This window comes from Protopterus annectens, chromosome 12.part0, assembly GCF_019279795.1.
Source record: "Protopterus annectens isolate FY-2018-M chromosome 12.part0, PAN1.0, whole genome shotgun sequence".
NCBI lineage: Eukaryota > Metazoa > Chordata > Ceratodontiformes > Protopteridae > Protopterus > Protopterus annectens.
The window spans coordinates 436,118,930-436,131,834 of NC_056746.1; the positions used below are offsets into that span (position 1 = coordinate 436,118,930).

A 12,905-nucleotide genomic window follows, 5' to 3' on the forward strand; every position below is an offset into this window, starting at 1 on the left:
TATTTAAGTATGGATGTACCGAATTGATTTTGTCTGAAGAAGTTTAGTCTATGTATTAAAAGAAAAGCGATTAACATTTTTTATTAAAGTGGAATTAGTACAGTGCTCGCCTTACTCTTTGTTGTTTTTGTACTAATTTGGTCTTCAATTCAGTTGTTAGTAGTTCTTTTATACCTGCTTCATGCTCAGTTTCTGCATCTGGATAGTTTGCATTCTCTGTGTCTGCTTTTGTATAATTCTTCATGCATGACCTTTGTTTTTCAGTTATTTTCAGTTTTGTTTGATAAATTAATTCAATATCCCTTCCCTCCATGACTAGCTTTTCATTGTTATCCTGCATTTTATTGGCTATCCGTTCCCTTGAATTTTGTTGGATCACCATCTTAATGCCTCCTTACACTTCTATTCCTTCTCACCCCTCATTGTACAACCATGACCCTGCTGAGCTAAGCAGGAAAATTCTTTCCAGTTTCCCTTTCCTGTCATGAGGTGCACTTCTAGACTTGTACTTAATCCTTTCATGAGAAAGTATGCTGTCCTCTGTCTCCCTTCTCCTGCATACGTTCTCCACTTGTTTTCAGTTTAACTTCATGTTCTGTTTTACTTTATCTCCCATCCAATACATATTTTACCTTTTCCTTCAGTCAGCCTCTTTTCTGCTATCTGATGTGCAGTAGAGTTCATTTTACTTGCCAATCTTTTGTTTTCTACATGCTAGTCTCCCCTTAAATCCTTAGTAACACAGTTTCTTCCATTGGTTTCCCCATTGCCTTTCAGTTCTCCTTCTGGATTATCTCTCTCTTCGGAGGCCTTATAACATGTTTCCTCTATGTACCAGTTTGGATGCTGTTTTTTCTAGTACTTGTTACTATTTTGATTCAATCTGTCATATTTCATCTGCAATGATAAGTAAAGTCGATCCTCATTAACCATAAGGACAGAAGCCAAAGCGTTATAGTCAGTTTGGTTTATGAAACTGTCTGATGCTGCATGCCTCACCTCTTTAGACAAAAGGCTCTCTCAGTAAGTTTCCTCTCAAGATTTCTTTTGTGGTGCACTCATAAAGTATCAGAGAAATGGCTTCAGGCTTAATTTGATTCACAAGTTAGTCTTTTTTTGTCAGGGTTTTTTCTAACAGTACTGTTGTTGAATGTTTCTGCTTGCCTACTTTCTCTTAATTCGTCTGCTTGCTTTCAAGTCAGATCTTTCAGAATTTTTTATATTTGAGCATATATTTTTACTGTAAGTCATTGCATGACCCTGGGCCTTAATTTATTTCTTCTCACCCATTTCATTCCATTGTTTTGCTCTTTGCCATTTGTTTATTGCTTTGCTACTTACTGTTTGAAAATCTTAACTTGCTTTTCATCAGCACTACGAAAAAATAATGTTTGAAAATTCTCACTGATTTGTGAGACTTTCAACTTTCTAAGAGTGAAACTACCTTTACAAAACAACACTTACTTGTTCAGAAGTACACATGAGAGCAGTTTCTGAATACACAGAAACATCCTCCTTTTAAAACTGCTGTAGGTGAGAGAGGCTTCTCTAGACCAGGACCTGCTACCTGGAACTACCTGCCTGCAGACATCAAGAATCTAGAAACCAAGGATTCAAATATGCACTTAAACAGCATCACTTTACTGAATCTACCTACAACTGTTAACAGGATAATGGTTAGGTAACGTATCATCCTATATCATGAACACATTAATGCATTTAAAAAACTTTTCTCAGCCTCTTAATGAGGCATCTTATATACAAATATTAAACATACATAGGAGTTTATATCGCATATGTATGATTTGTATTTATGAATATCAGCTTGCATTTTGTATATATTTTTTTCTCAATGCATTCTGACTGGATTTTTTAATGTTACCATATCTGCATTAAATCTTACTACATTCTGAATTTGCTGTGTACTCATTTTGTATGTAATATTTTTTTGACTTTTAGAGTAGCCAAAAAGGGTCAGTAGACTAGTCCACTTACATGGTGAAAAAATAGTAATTGAATGAATAAATAAATAATAAATTGCTAGTTTCTGGTGTTCATAGTTGATTTTGTCTTTTTGCTCACTGCAGTATAAATATTGTGATTTCTTAGTGCTGATTTTCAACTTTTTGTGTTGTAGCTAGAATTTATTTAGTTGGTTTAACCTGGAGAAATTCAGGAACTTTATTGAGTTACAGATCATACGAGGTTACTACGCTAATGGCCCCAGGGCCCTTACAAGTCTAGCCAAGTTCAACCCATGTTCCCAAGGGTGTCTGGTTCAAGCAGACACATAAATCAGCACCTATTTCCCTGGTCGAAAAGATACACAGGTGGAACCCCTGGGGTGAATTCCTGGTAACCCATCCAGTCATCCAAGTTGTGCTTAAATAGGACCAATAAGGGGCTTTGTTTAACATGAATAGGAAGCTTGTTTCAAAGGTGGGGCAACCCCTGTGAGACAAATCTGTATCTCCAGCAAGTTCTGTTGATGTCACATACCAGGTTAAGGTCCTTTGAACGAGAGACCCGTGTGCCATTTGACTTGTGAATGTGCAGCATTTACATCAAAGGTGGGTCAGAGATTGCTCTATATGCAAGGCACAGATCGACTCTGAGCAGTCTGTATGACACAGTGAAAAGTGACAATGATCTCAGTCTGTCCACATAAGACACATCTTGAAGATGCTGAATTTTCTTCATAAGGAAACTTTGTGAACTCTCCAATTGTTGCAGGTGTCTGGAAAGGTACGTATCAAAGGGAGCATTGTACTCCATTATTGGCCTGATGAGGGAAGAGTACAGGGGGGTTATAATCTCTTCTTTCTCAAGGCAATGCCCTTACTTATGAGCAATATAAAATACCCTTCTTATCATTGTGGAGAATAGTGATCAAAGTTAAGGTTGCTGTCAACCTGTGTGCCCAGATCTCTTACTACTGACTGTGCACTTAGGGTATTGCTATTGATGTGGTAGTTTGCAGGAAAATCACCCTTGCCGAAAGGGATGATAATGCATTTTTGTGCATTAAGTTTAAGACCATGACTTTGGCACCAGTCATTAGTCTGCATAATACCTTCTTGCAGAATGTTGACATAGCTAGAGGTTTCAATGATTGCTCATAAGCAAACTTTGTCAGCTACATTCCTTTAGTTTTAGTCTGCACTTCGGAAAAGTAGATTCCAAACAGTAGGGGTCCCAGAACCGATCCTTGTGGAACATCACTGGTTACAGGTCTGCTGGAGGAGGCGGAGTCCACTATTTTGACCTTGAGTTCCATCAGTGAGCCAGTTTGCAACACACCTGACAATATATGGGTTGATACCCAGCTGGGTGAGTTTATCAATGATGCCTGAGGGGGGTTTATGTCAATGGCCTTGGCTAAGTCTAGGTAGGCCGTATGCACAGATTTGACCTCATCTAGGACTTTGGTGACTGTTTTGAAGAAGTCCACCAAGTTTAACAGGCATGATCTTCCCTTGACAAAGCCAAACTTGGTGGGGTTGAGCATTTGGAGATTGCCTATGTCTGTGTTAATAAGGTCCAGGATGATTCGTTCCATGGCCTTGCAGATAAGGTTGGTCAGGCTAATGGGTCGATAGTTCCCGGGGTCCATGGATGCACCCCCTTTGTGCAAAGGGGTGATGGTTGCTGTTTTCCATTCCACTGGGATGAAGCCAGTGCTTAGGCTGTGATTGAAAAGCATGCTCAGTGGTGATGCTAATTCCTATTTTAACCCATGTAGAACACAGGCGGGATGTTGTCTGATCCCATAGAGGCTGTGTTTTTGGACAAGGTATTTAAGACCTGCTCTTTGGAGATACTAGGTGGGAGACAGGTGTTTGGGATGCTTTGGGGGTACATGTGGCGGTGACAGGGGAGTGAAGCTTTCATTGAACCTGTCATCCAGCAGGTTTGCTGTATCCATGGGTTCTGTGTATGAAGTACCATTAACTATCAGTTCAGTGCAAATCTGGGCCTTATTTTTGCGGCTATGGATGTAACTAAAAAACGTCTTGTGGTTATCCTTAGTTAGTGAAACTAATTTGGATTTGTAGTTAGCTTTGGAGGACTTCACTAGGAGTCTTATTTGCTTGTTTAAGTTGAGGAGGGAGTTTTTCCAGTTTTGAGACTGTTCCTTCCTGTTCTTAGACAGCAACTTCTTTCTCCTATTATATGGCCTCCAGCAGACCTGTAACCATTAAGCTGTTGTCCACCAGGCAGGTTTGGTTTTACTTGAAGATCTTGCTTTGTTTTTTTCAGGTACAGCAGAGTCAATACAATTATACAGGTGCCCGTATAAAGCATTAGTGTACAACTCGGCACAGGTGTCTGTTCCATCAGTGGGGGGAGGGGCTATGAAGCTATTTATGCTGTCACATAAGAGGTTGTAATTGGCCTTGGAGAAGTTTTTAGTGTAGTTGTTGCTGGGGGGGGGGGGTCTTGTGTTATAGTTACTTCTACTGAGACTGATTTGTGGTCAGATCTCACTAGGAATGGCCACACACTAGGAGTGGTTCAGTGGTCTCAATGTTGGTGAGCACCAGGTCCAGGATGTTTGAGCCCCTTGTATGTGTGTCAACCAGTTGGTCCAGGGCATTGGATTTAACAAAGTCCAGGAACCTTAGGGGAAGTGAGTTAGAAATACATATAATTTACCCAGTCAGTGAGTGTTTGGTTGTATCTTGATTGACTCAAGTAGATCCAAGTAGGCTGAGTGGATGTTCTGATTCATGGAGGGGGTCCTATAGCTGGCAGTGACCTGAAGAGGAGTCTTACCTACAGTGTAATGCACCTGAATTAATTCAAGGGAATCATGCTGTTTAACCACTCTAGAGGTGTATTTATGTTTAATGAATGTTAATACACCACCTCCTTTACTACATGCATGTTTCATATCTGTTATAAAAGTGACACCTGGACAGAAGGACCAGTGGCAATTGTGCAAGGATTTTTTTTTCAATTCTTGAGTTTAATCCCATTTAGGTTTTCTTATCTTTTGTATTAGGTTGAAATTCAATTAAAGGCCTTGCAGTGCTATACATATCTGTTGATAGGATTACCTTTTTTTGTGGAACATTGCAGCAGAGACATGCATATAATCCAGGAACAGAAACATGCCACTGAGTTGAGAAACTGACTGCTGTATTGTTTTCTCTGGAACTAACACAGACATATGGACAAGGTACACAGTATCTACTAATGTTTAATGCTAAACATTCTTCTGTTTGTAGTGAGGAATGGTGCTCATTTACTGCTGATAGAGATCTTCTCTGGAATAGTTTGCAAATGCAAATAATGTGAGGAAAAATTACAGTAAGTTGCTTTTCAAAGTAAATATAACTCTTGACTCTAATTAGAAGCTTTTCCTTTGGATAGAGCAAAGCATGATTTGGAAATATATTGTGAAAGATTAGGATGATTGCATTAAAAACCTTTTCTCATAACATGGTGGGCAATAATTCTAAGAGGGTAGTAGGGTATGCAAGACTTAGCACATCCAGGAATGCATGATGTAGCCATTATATTTGCTACAAGGGTTTGATAAGTTGTTGTTTTAGTGTAATATGCAGGCTGTCCTACAGGTAAAGAAATGAGCAGATGATGCTGTTTCAGTTGTCTGCCTTCAAAATCCACAATTCTGTCTTTCCATATAATATGGTTTGCAGATTTTGTTTTCTGTCCCTTCCCATCATAGCTAGAAATTATGCATCCCAAAGCTGTTCATACAACTTGTGTTTCTATTTCTGTCAGTTAACCCAAACATTGATTAGTAACTACAGTCTGATTTTTAATATTGCTGTTTATATTTGTCTTTAATTAACAAACGTCTTCTTTTCTTATAAAGGTTTGTCACTGACGTTTACATATGAAACAAAAGCACGATGAGCAACAGTACCTGAAGACGACTGTGTTGGACAAGAATCTTTCAAAAGTGCTCTGGATAGAAGAGCCGGGACAAGCATCAGACGGCCCAACTGTCCATACATAGCAGATGTCCAAAGAAGATAGCCAAGTAAAGTAAGAGGCTTTATTATATAAAACTTAAATACATAAAATAACATTTTGGCTTCTTAATTCAGACATGCAGTTTATGACACTGTACAAATTTCTGTTTTAATAGCACACCTAGTCAAGGCATATAACATATTTATATTTAGCAGACAAAATGGCAGCTACTTCATTTTTTTAATTGTAAAAGAGCAATAATTTACAATCTAATGATAAGGAATATGCTAATGAAGAAAATTTGTCCCATATAGTATAACTGTAACATCAAGTGGTTTAAGTACAGAAAGAACAGCAAGCACAGGCTGAATTTTGTGTTTAGAGTTTTACTGTGTGAGACAAAATAAAAAAGTCAAGGACACTTCTGACGAATATGACTAACTTAGCTTCCTCTGATTGCTTGTTAAGAGAAGTAACATGTTAATATTAATACCATAGAAGATTTTGCCACCAGAAAATTAATGCCTATTTTGTAGTAAATTAAATATATTTTCATGTTAAGTTTCATACTTTCTTAGGTAGTCTAAGTTCATAACATGGTACATGTTATAGCCAGAATTCCCTGGGGTACATATTGCAGTGCTGTATATATTTTTTTGCAGTACATTTAGAAAAATCTTTTGTCAAGATAGAGTTGTAGCATCACAGAAGAAAAGTCTGAATAGTCTGTTACCCTTTAAGTAGGCCATTTAAGAAATGATAGAAAATGTTCTCCTGTTATATGCCTCAGTGGTATGTAACTGTCAAATTTGGAGAGCCATTATATGGAAGAGATGTTCTTTATTTTCTGAAATTATAGTACAATATTCCTTAGATCTTTTAGGTATGCAAAACCAGGAGATACTTTGAGTGCTTTAGACTGGTGTGAGAAACACTCATTACATGTCAAAACAAGTGATTTCCTTTACTGTATTAACTTCAGATGAAGACAGAGCCATGTAACGACACATCAGGGTTCATTTCTTCATGTCAGGCTGTAGGTTGTTATGTTGCAACACTCAATTGTATGTTTTGGGATATGACTTAGTAAAAACAATGTCCTTTAAGCTAAGAAGGGGTTTAGAATCTATTTCTCTTTAATAGTGACTTGATATCTTAATATTTCAGTTCTAACATCATCAGTGACAGGTAACACATTATTTTGCAGTTACTATCATTCATTGCAAAGTTAATCATTCACTCATCCTCTTATTAGCCATATAATCCAGGTCAAGGTCTTAGAGGACTTGAAGTATATCACAGGACACAAGGCCACAAGGCAGATGGCCTAACTGTGAATGAGGTACACAGTCATTCTGTGGGTGTTTTTCTTATGTGCGCTTTACTTTTAAATTCATGAACAACTAAATGCAATCAAAGTGTACCTTGGGAAAGTGTCTTAAAAAATTAAAAAAAAAATGTACAAGTTCCTGTATATAGAACACAGGTAATTATTTATGTAGCTCATCTTATTCCTACTGGGCTGCAGATGTTTCCAACAGATATTCTATTAAGCTTCATTCATTCATTTTGCTAGTGGTCTCCTGAGCTATAGTCTTGATGTTATTATATTTATATATTTACTCAAAGATAGACTGAGCCCCCTGAAAAGTAAATAATGTAACAATAATCATGGTCAGTGCACCCGTGCTGCTCTGTGCATACCTGAATATGATGCTGCAGCTCAAACCATTGTTTCAACAGTAACATCTCCATTTTCATATTGCTTATTAGATTCAATAATTATGCAGTGAAAATAACATGCATTCAAGATTTAATAATGACATTAAACAAAGAGTTAATGATTTTAGAAAATGTAATTCATTTACTACTGTGAATCCTATCTTTAATGTAAATACTTAATGGCCAGTACTTATGAGAAGTAGAAGTTGGAGAACTGTTAAACTCTTTAGTATGGCGTACATCATCTCACTGACACTAATGTCAAACTGCAATCTTAGAACTATAATTTTTGATGGGAAAAGAAAATAAGAAAGCAAATACAAGAGTGTAAACATTTATGCTAAGCTGCTGGTTGGATGGGGAGAAGTGGATAAGTGTTATTTATGTTTACGATATGATACCCATGATAAAACGTTTAGCAAAGAACATGACAGCAGCTAAGGACTATTTACCTTCTTAATAGCTTTCAATATGTCGTAACAGAGAGAGAGTGCAAGTTACAGATAAGCTATAGCATGCTAACATTATGTTTTATTTCCATATTCATAATGTAGGAGTCACAGAAAGTCAGTTAACCAACCAATGTCATATAGTGGCTAGGAAAAACATCTGGCCAAACAACTATTGCAATTTCACCACTACATTTGTAGTTCTTTGCCTATCCCATGAGTTTCTAAATTCAATAAATGATATATATTGCATTGTTTTCTCTGAAATGCTGCTGATTGTATTATTAACCCCCAATGGAAAGGATAATCACTGAAGTATTTATCTTTTATCTTGAAATTGTGCCCTTTTGTTCAGTGGCGCCTATTGTTTAGCAGTAGAGATTGTGTTATAATAAAAGGACAGCACAGTAGTTATGTAGTTAGCATTTCTGTCTTCCAGTCTGGTTATTGAATTGGGGGGGGGGGTTCTGTGCAGAATCTGAATGTCCTCCTGTGTGTTTGCATGGGTTTTTGCTAAATGCCTGAGCTTTTTCCACCATTCCAAAGGAGTGCTATAAGTGAATTGGTGCTCATTCACATTGGCTTGTACATGTGCAGGATGTGTGAGTGTGTGTGTGTGTGTGTGTGTGTGTGTGTGTGTGTGTGTGTGTGTGTGTGTGTGTGTGTCTCTGTGTTGGTGTCTATGTGTACGCAAACATCCTACAGTAGGTTGAAGCCTCTTACATGGCTTCAGCTTTTTATAGCCCTGTATTGGATTAAGTAGCTAACTCAGAAAATGAATGAATGAATGTTTGGATGAAGGCAGGTAAGCATGAATAAAAATCTCTAATATAGTATTCATCCTAATTAAAACTAATTAATAACTGAGAAGAGCAATAACCCATGACTGAGAACAACAACATTGCTTGAATGTCAGGGATGAGATATACAAACAGAGATGCAGGATCTGTGATCATCCAGTTTATCTAAAATGGTGAGGCTTGTTTCTCTGAAGACTCATGGGTATGATTCAAGCAAGGCTTACATAAGTCAGAATGTGCTATGTACTTAAAATATTAACAATTCGATACTGTTTTTAATGCTATTTCACTAAGTGTGCGAGTGCCATTATGTCAACAATTTCAATATACTTACCTGATTGCAGTCATTTGCAAAAGAATAATGCTGCAATCCCAGTCTTAGTTATTTCAAGAATGTGTGTTCATATATTTAGGATATAGGCATGTTTTTAAACTGTTATATAGTAGCATATGAATTTTTTTTTTTTTGGTATGAGGAGGCCCAAAATGTGTTTTGGATATGGGGGGGTTAGTTACTTTCCTGATCTTTGAAGGAAAGTCATTGTGACAGAGTCCAAAATCCTCTGTTCATAGCATATTAATAGATTAATGGATTAATTTGGGGCATTTTGTGGTTGACTAAGATTGCACACAGAATTCTTTCAATTACATGTAATAGTGCATGCTGATTACATTCTAAAATCAAGTAAAAAGTAGCCTTGTTGCAATATGTTTCATACATAAGAGACTAGCTATTCCAGGCTTGCTACAACCTAGCTCCTGCATAAGAAGCTAGTTATTCCAAGTTTGCTACAGCCTTGCTGTAGCCTAACTCCTGCATAAGAAGCTAACTATTCTAAGCCTGCTAAAGTCTAACTCCTGCATAAGAAGCTAGCTATTCCAAGCTTGTGACAGCCTAGCTCCTATAAAAGAAGATAGCTGGTGCTAGCTTGCTACAGCCTAACTCCTACATAATACGCTAGCTATTCCAAGCTTGCTACAGTGTAGCTCCTACATAAGAAGCTAGCTATTCCAAGCTTGCCACAGCCTAGATCCTACATAAGAAGCTAGCTATTCCAAGTTGCAAAAAGTCACACAGGAAGCCTTTTCCTCTGTTGAAACTTGGTTATCCGATGCCCAATTAATACTCAACCCAAACAAAACTAAACTACTCATCTTCCAACCCACCAAATATACTCAAAACAACTCTCACTTTAACATCACAGCAAAAATCAACACCACTATATACCCAACTGAACACACCAAATTGCTAGGAGTGGAAATAAACTAAAATTTGACATTCACATATCCATGACCATAAAAAAAGTCCACAAAAAACTAGGAGCGTTGTACAGAAATAAGCAACTTCTCACCAAAGCAGCAAAGATTTCAATAGCAAATTCCCACCTTATCTCCACCCTACTTTATGCCTCTCCAATATATACCAACCTAAGGTAATGCAATCTAAACAAGCTAGAGACCTGCTACAACAAAATCGCCAAATTCGCCACAGGGACATCCTACTGTAGTCACCACTGTCTCTCACTTGCTGAACTGGGCTGGCTTGAACTCCCTCACCTCCTTCAGTGGTATCAACTCTCACTCACCCACAAACTAGTAAACCATCCTCTAAGTGTCCCATCCCTCCAGAATCTACTCCAACCCTATCGCACCACCAGACCACTAAGATCCAGCAACAAAAATCACTTGCAGATCACTAAAGCCATTAACTCTGCTGGTGAAGCACTATTCTCTTGCACCATAGCCAAATTATGGAACTCCCTTCCACCCACATCTACCTCCGTACCATCATGCACCCACTTCAAAACTTTACTAAAAGTGCATCTAAAAACATGCTGGCTACGTCCTTGCAACTCCCACTGTAATATCACCCACCCCATCCAACCACTACCTTTCTTTCCACTCCACTAACTACCTTGATTATAGCAAGCTCAGATGCTCATAAGCCTAGTACTTATTATACAGCAGGAACTTCTTATTGTAACATTTGTTAATGTCTGTTATGTACTTCACAGATTAAGATTCTAGTTGTCTACTGATGCACTATGTTCTTCATCTGTAAATATGTTGTAAGTAATTGCTATGTTAAATTGTTAATCGCTATGTAATCCAGTGTAACTACTGTCTGTTTATTTTAACTGTGGAGCTTTTCTCCCCGGGCCTCCGCTGAAGATGGACCTACGTCCAGTCGGACACTCCCGGTCAACAAATGTAAATAAATAAATAAAATAAATAAAAGCTTGCTACAGCCTATCTCCTACATAAGAAGCTAGCTATTCCAAGCTTGCTGCAGCCTAACTCCTACATAAGCTAGCTATTCCAAGCTTGCCACAGCCTAGCTCCTACATAAGAACCTGGCTATGAGTAAGGTTTGTACTGCCAAGTGAAAGCCACCACAGAAGTGCATTGAAATTGTAAAGACAACTTTGAAAGTTGTTTAGATATTTACTTCATTTGAACAGACAAACAAAAATGTATCAGAGCAAAGAGCTTAACAGTTTTAAAGTTGCTAGATAATTGAATTATGCTTTGCTTTAGATAGCTGTTTGAGTGGCAACATGAAGCTTGACACAGTTTTAAAGCTGATTGAGACTTTGTGCTCATACACTTTTATAAGCGTATAACGTTGTTACAGATAAAATTTCTATTGATTATATCAAATATTGATCAGGTCTCCAGTATTAAACATTTATTAAAGTGCTCATAAACGGAGAGCTTTGCTCTCAATGTGAATTTCTTGAATGCATTTCTGAAATGCAGTAACAGCTTTATCCTGATCAGGGAAATGATTACAGTCCTCCTGTTTTCTACATAGGTACACAGACATCATAGCAGAGTTATGGCATTGTATGTTTTTATAAACATACTCTGCTAGCTAAAATGCACACACACACACATGCAAAAAAAAACTGCTATCTGAACTAACATGCATTAAACCTAACAATCACTAAGACAATGCAGAAAAAAAATTTGGTTAAAAGTGTTTAATAGAGCAGCCTTTGATAACTGATACATCTTTTCTGTTTCTTAAGTTATTTCTCTATAATAGCACATCAGTGTATCTGTTTTTCCCTTTTTCTGATCGTTCCTTCTCTAAAGCTTGGAAATCTCACAGTATTCAACTTTGCATCCAGATCAAAAGAGGTCATTGGGCCCCTCTACGCATCACTCATCAGACCTATCATAGAGTACAATGCCCCATTTGGGATGTACCTTACAAGACACCTGCAACAACTGGAAAGATCACAGCAGTACCTCACCAAGAGGATCATTGGCCTCAAGCAGATGCCCTATGCAGCTCGACTGAAGAAACTCCAGCTATACTCGGTTGCATACTGTCTACTCAGAGGTGATCTCTGCCTTACATACAAGGCCATGTCCAACCCAGAATTGATGGACATGCTCCACCTAAAGAAAACCATATCCCCTCGAGCCACATGCTCCAGGGATCTAAACGTCACCACAACAATAAATAGGATGTGCTGGAGGGATAGATTCCTGTCTCAGAGACTTTCCATGCTGTGGAACAAGATTCCAATCTACATTAGGCAGAGCTCCTTGCTAACCCTCTTCAAGAGAAACCTTGATGAGTGGATGGGAAACAGAAAGTTTACCCCAGGGATCACTTCAATGGCTCTGTTGGACAGAGGCACAGGAAACTAATCTAAGGGGGGGCGGCGAAAGCCAACATATTCCGGTTAGGCTTATAAATGCCTTCCGGCAGATAGCCTAGTACCTACCTATGAACCTATTTATGCAAGTTCCATTCACAATTGATCTAAGAGCTTTATCTTCTTAAATATGTAAAACCAATACTGTAATAATGTAGTAGCTTGGTGATGTAATTAATAAGTAATAGTTTGTTAATATCACCGTGAGTGCATGATCTTACTTGTGGTAGGCCTTAGACTTATCGGTAATTGTCTGTGATAATATAATTGCCTAATTACTGACACATCTCACAGTGTTGCTGAAAATGTGTGGTAGA

At 37.9% G+C, this 12,905-nt stretch overlaps 1 protein-coding gene across 2 annotated transcripts in view; it reads left to right on the forward strand.

Moving 5' to 3' along the window:
- Window positions 1–12,905, forward strand: part of ELFN1 (extracellular leucine rich repeat and fibronectin type III domain containing 1) — a 2,453,138-nt gene that overhangs the window by 820,830 nt on the left and 1,619,403 nt on the right. For both annotated transcript variants that reach the window (XM_044089550.1, XM_044089549.1), the window contains exon 2: window positions 5,846–6,018. The gene's annotated coding sequence lies outside the window, so the exon portion shown is untranslated. The remainder of the gene's footprint in view (window positions 1–5,845; window positions 6,019–12,905) is intronic.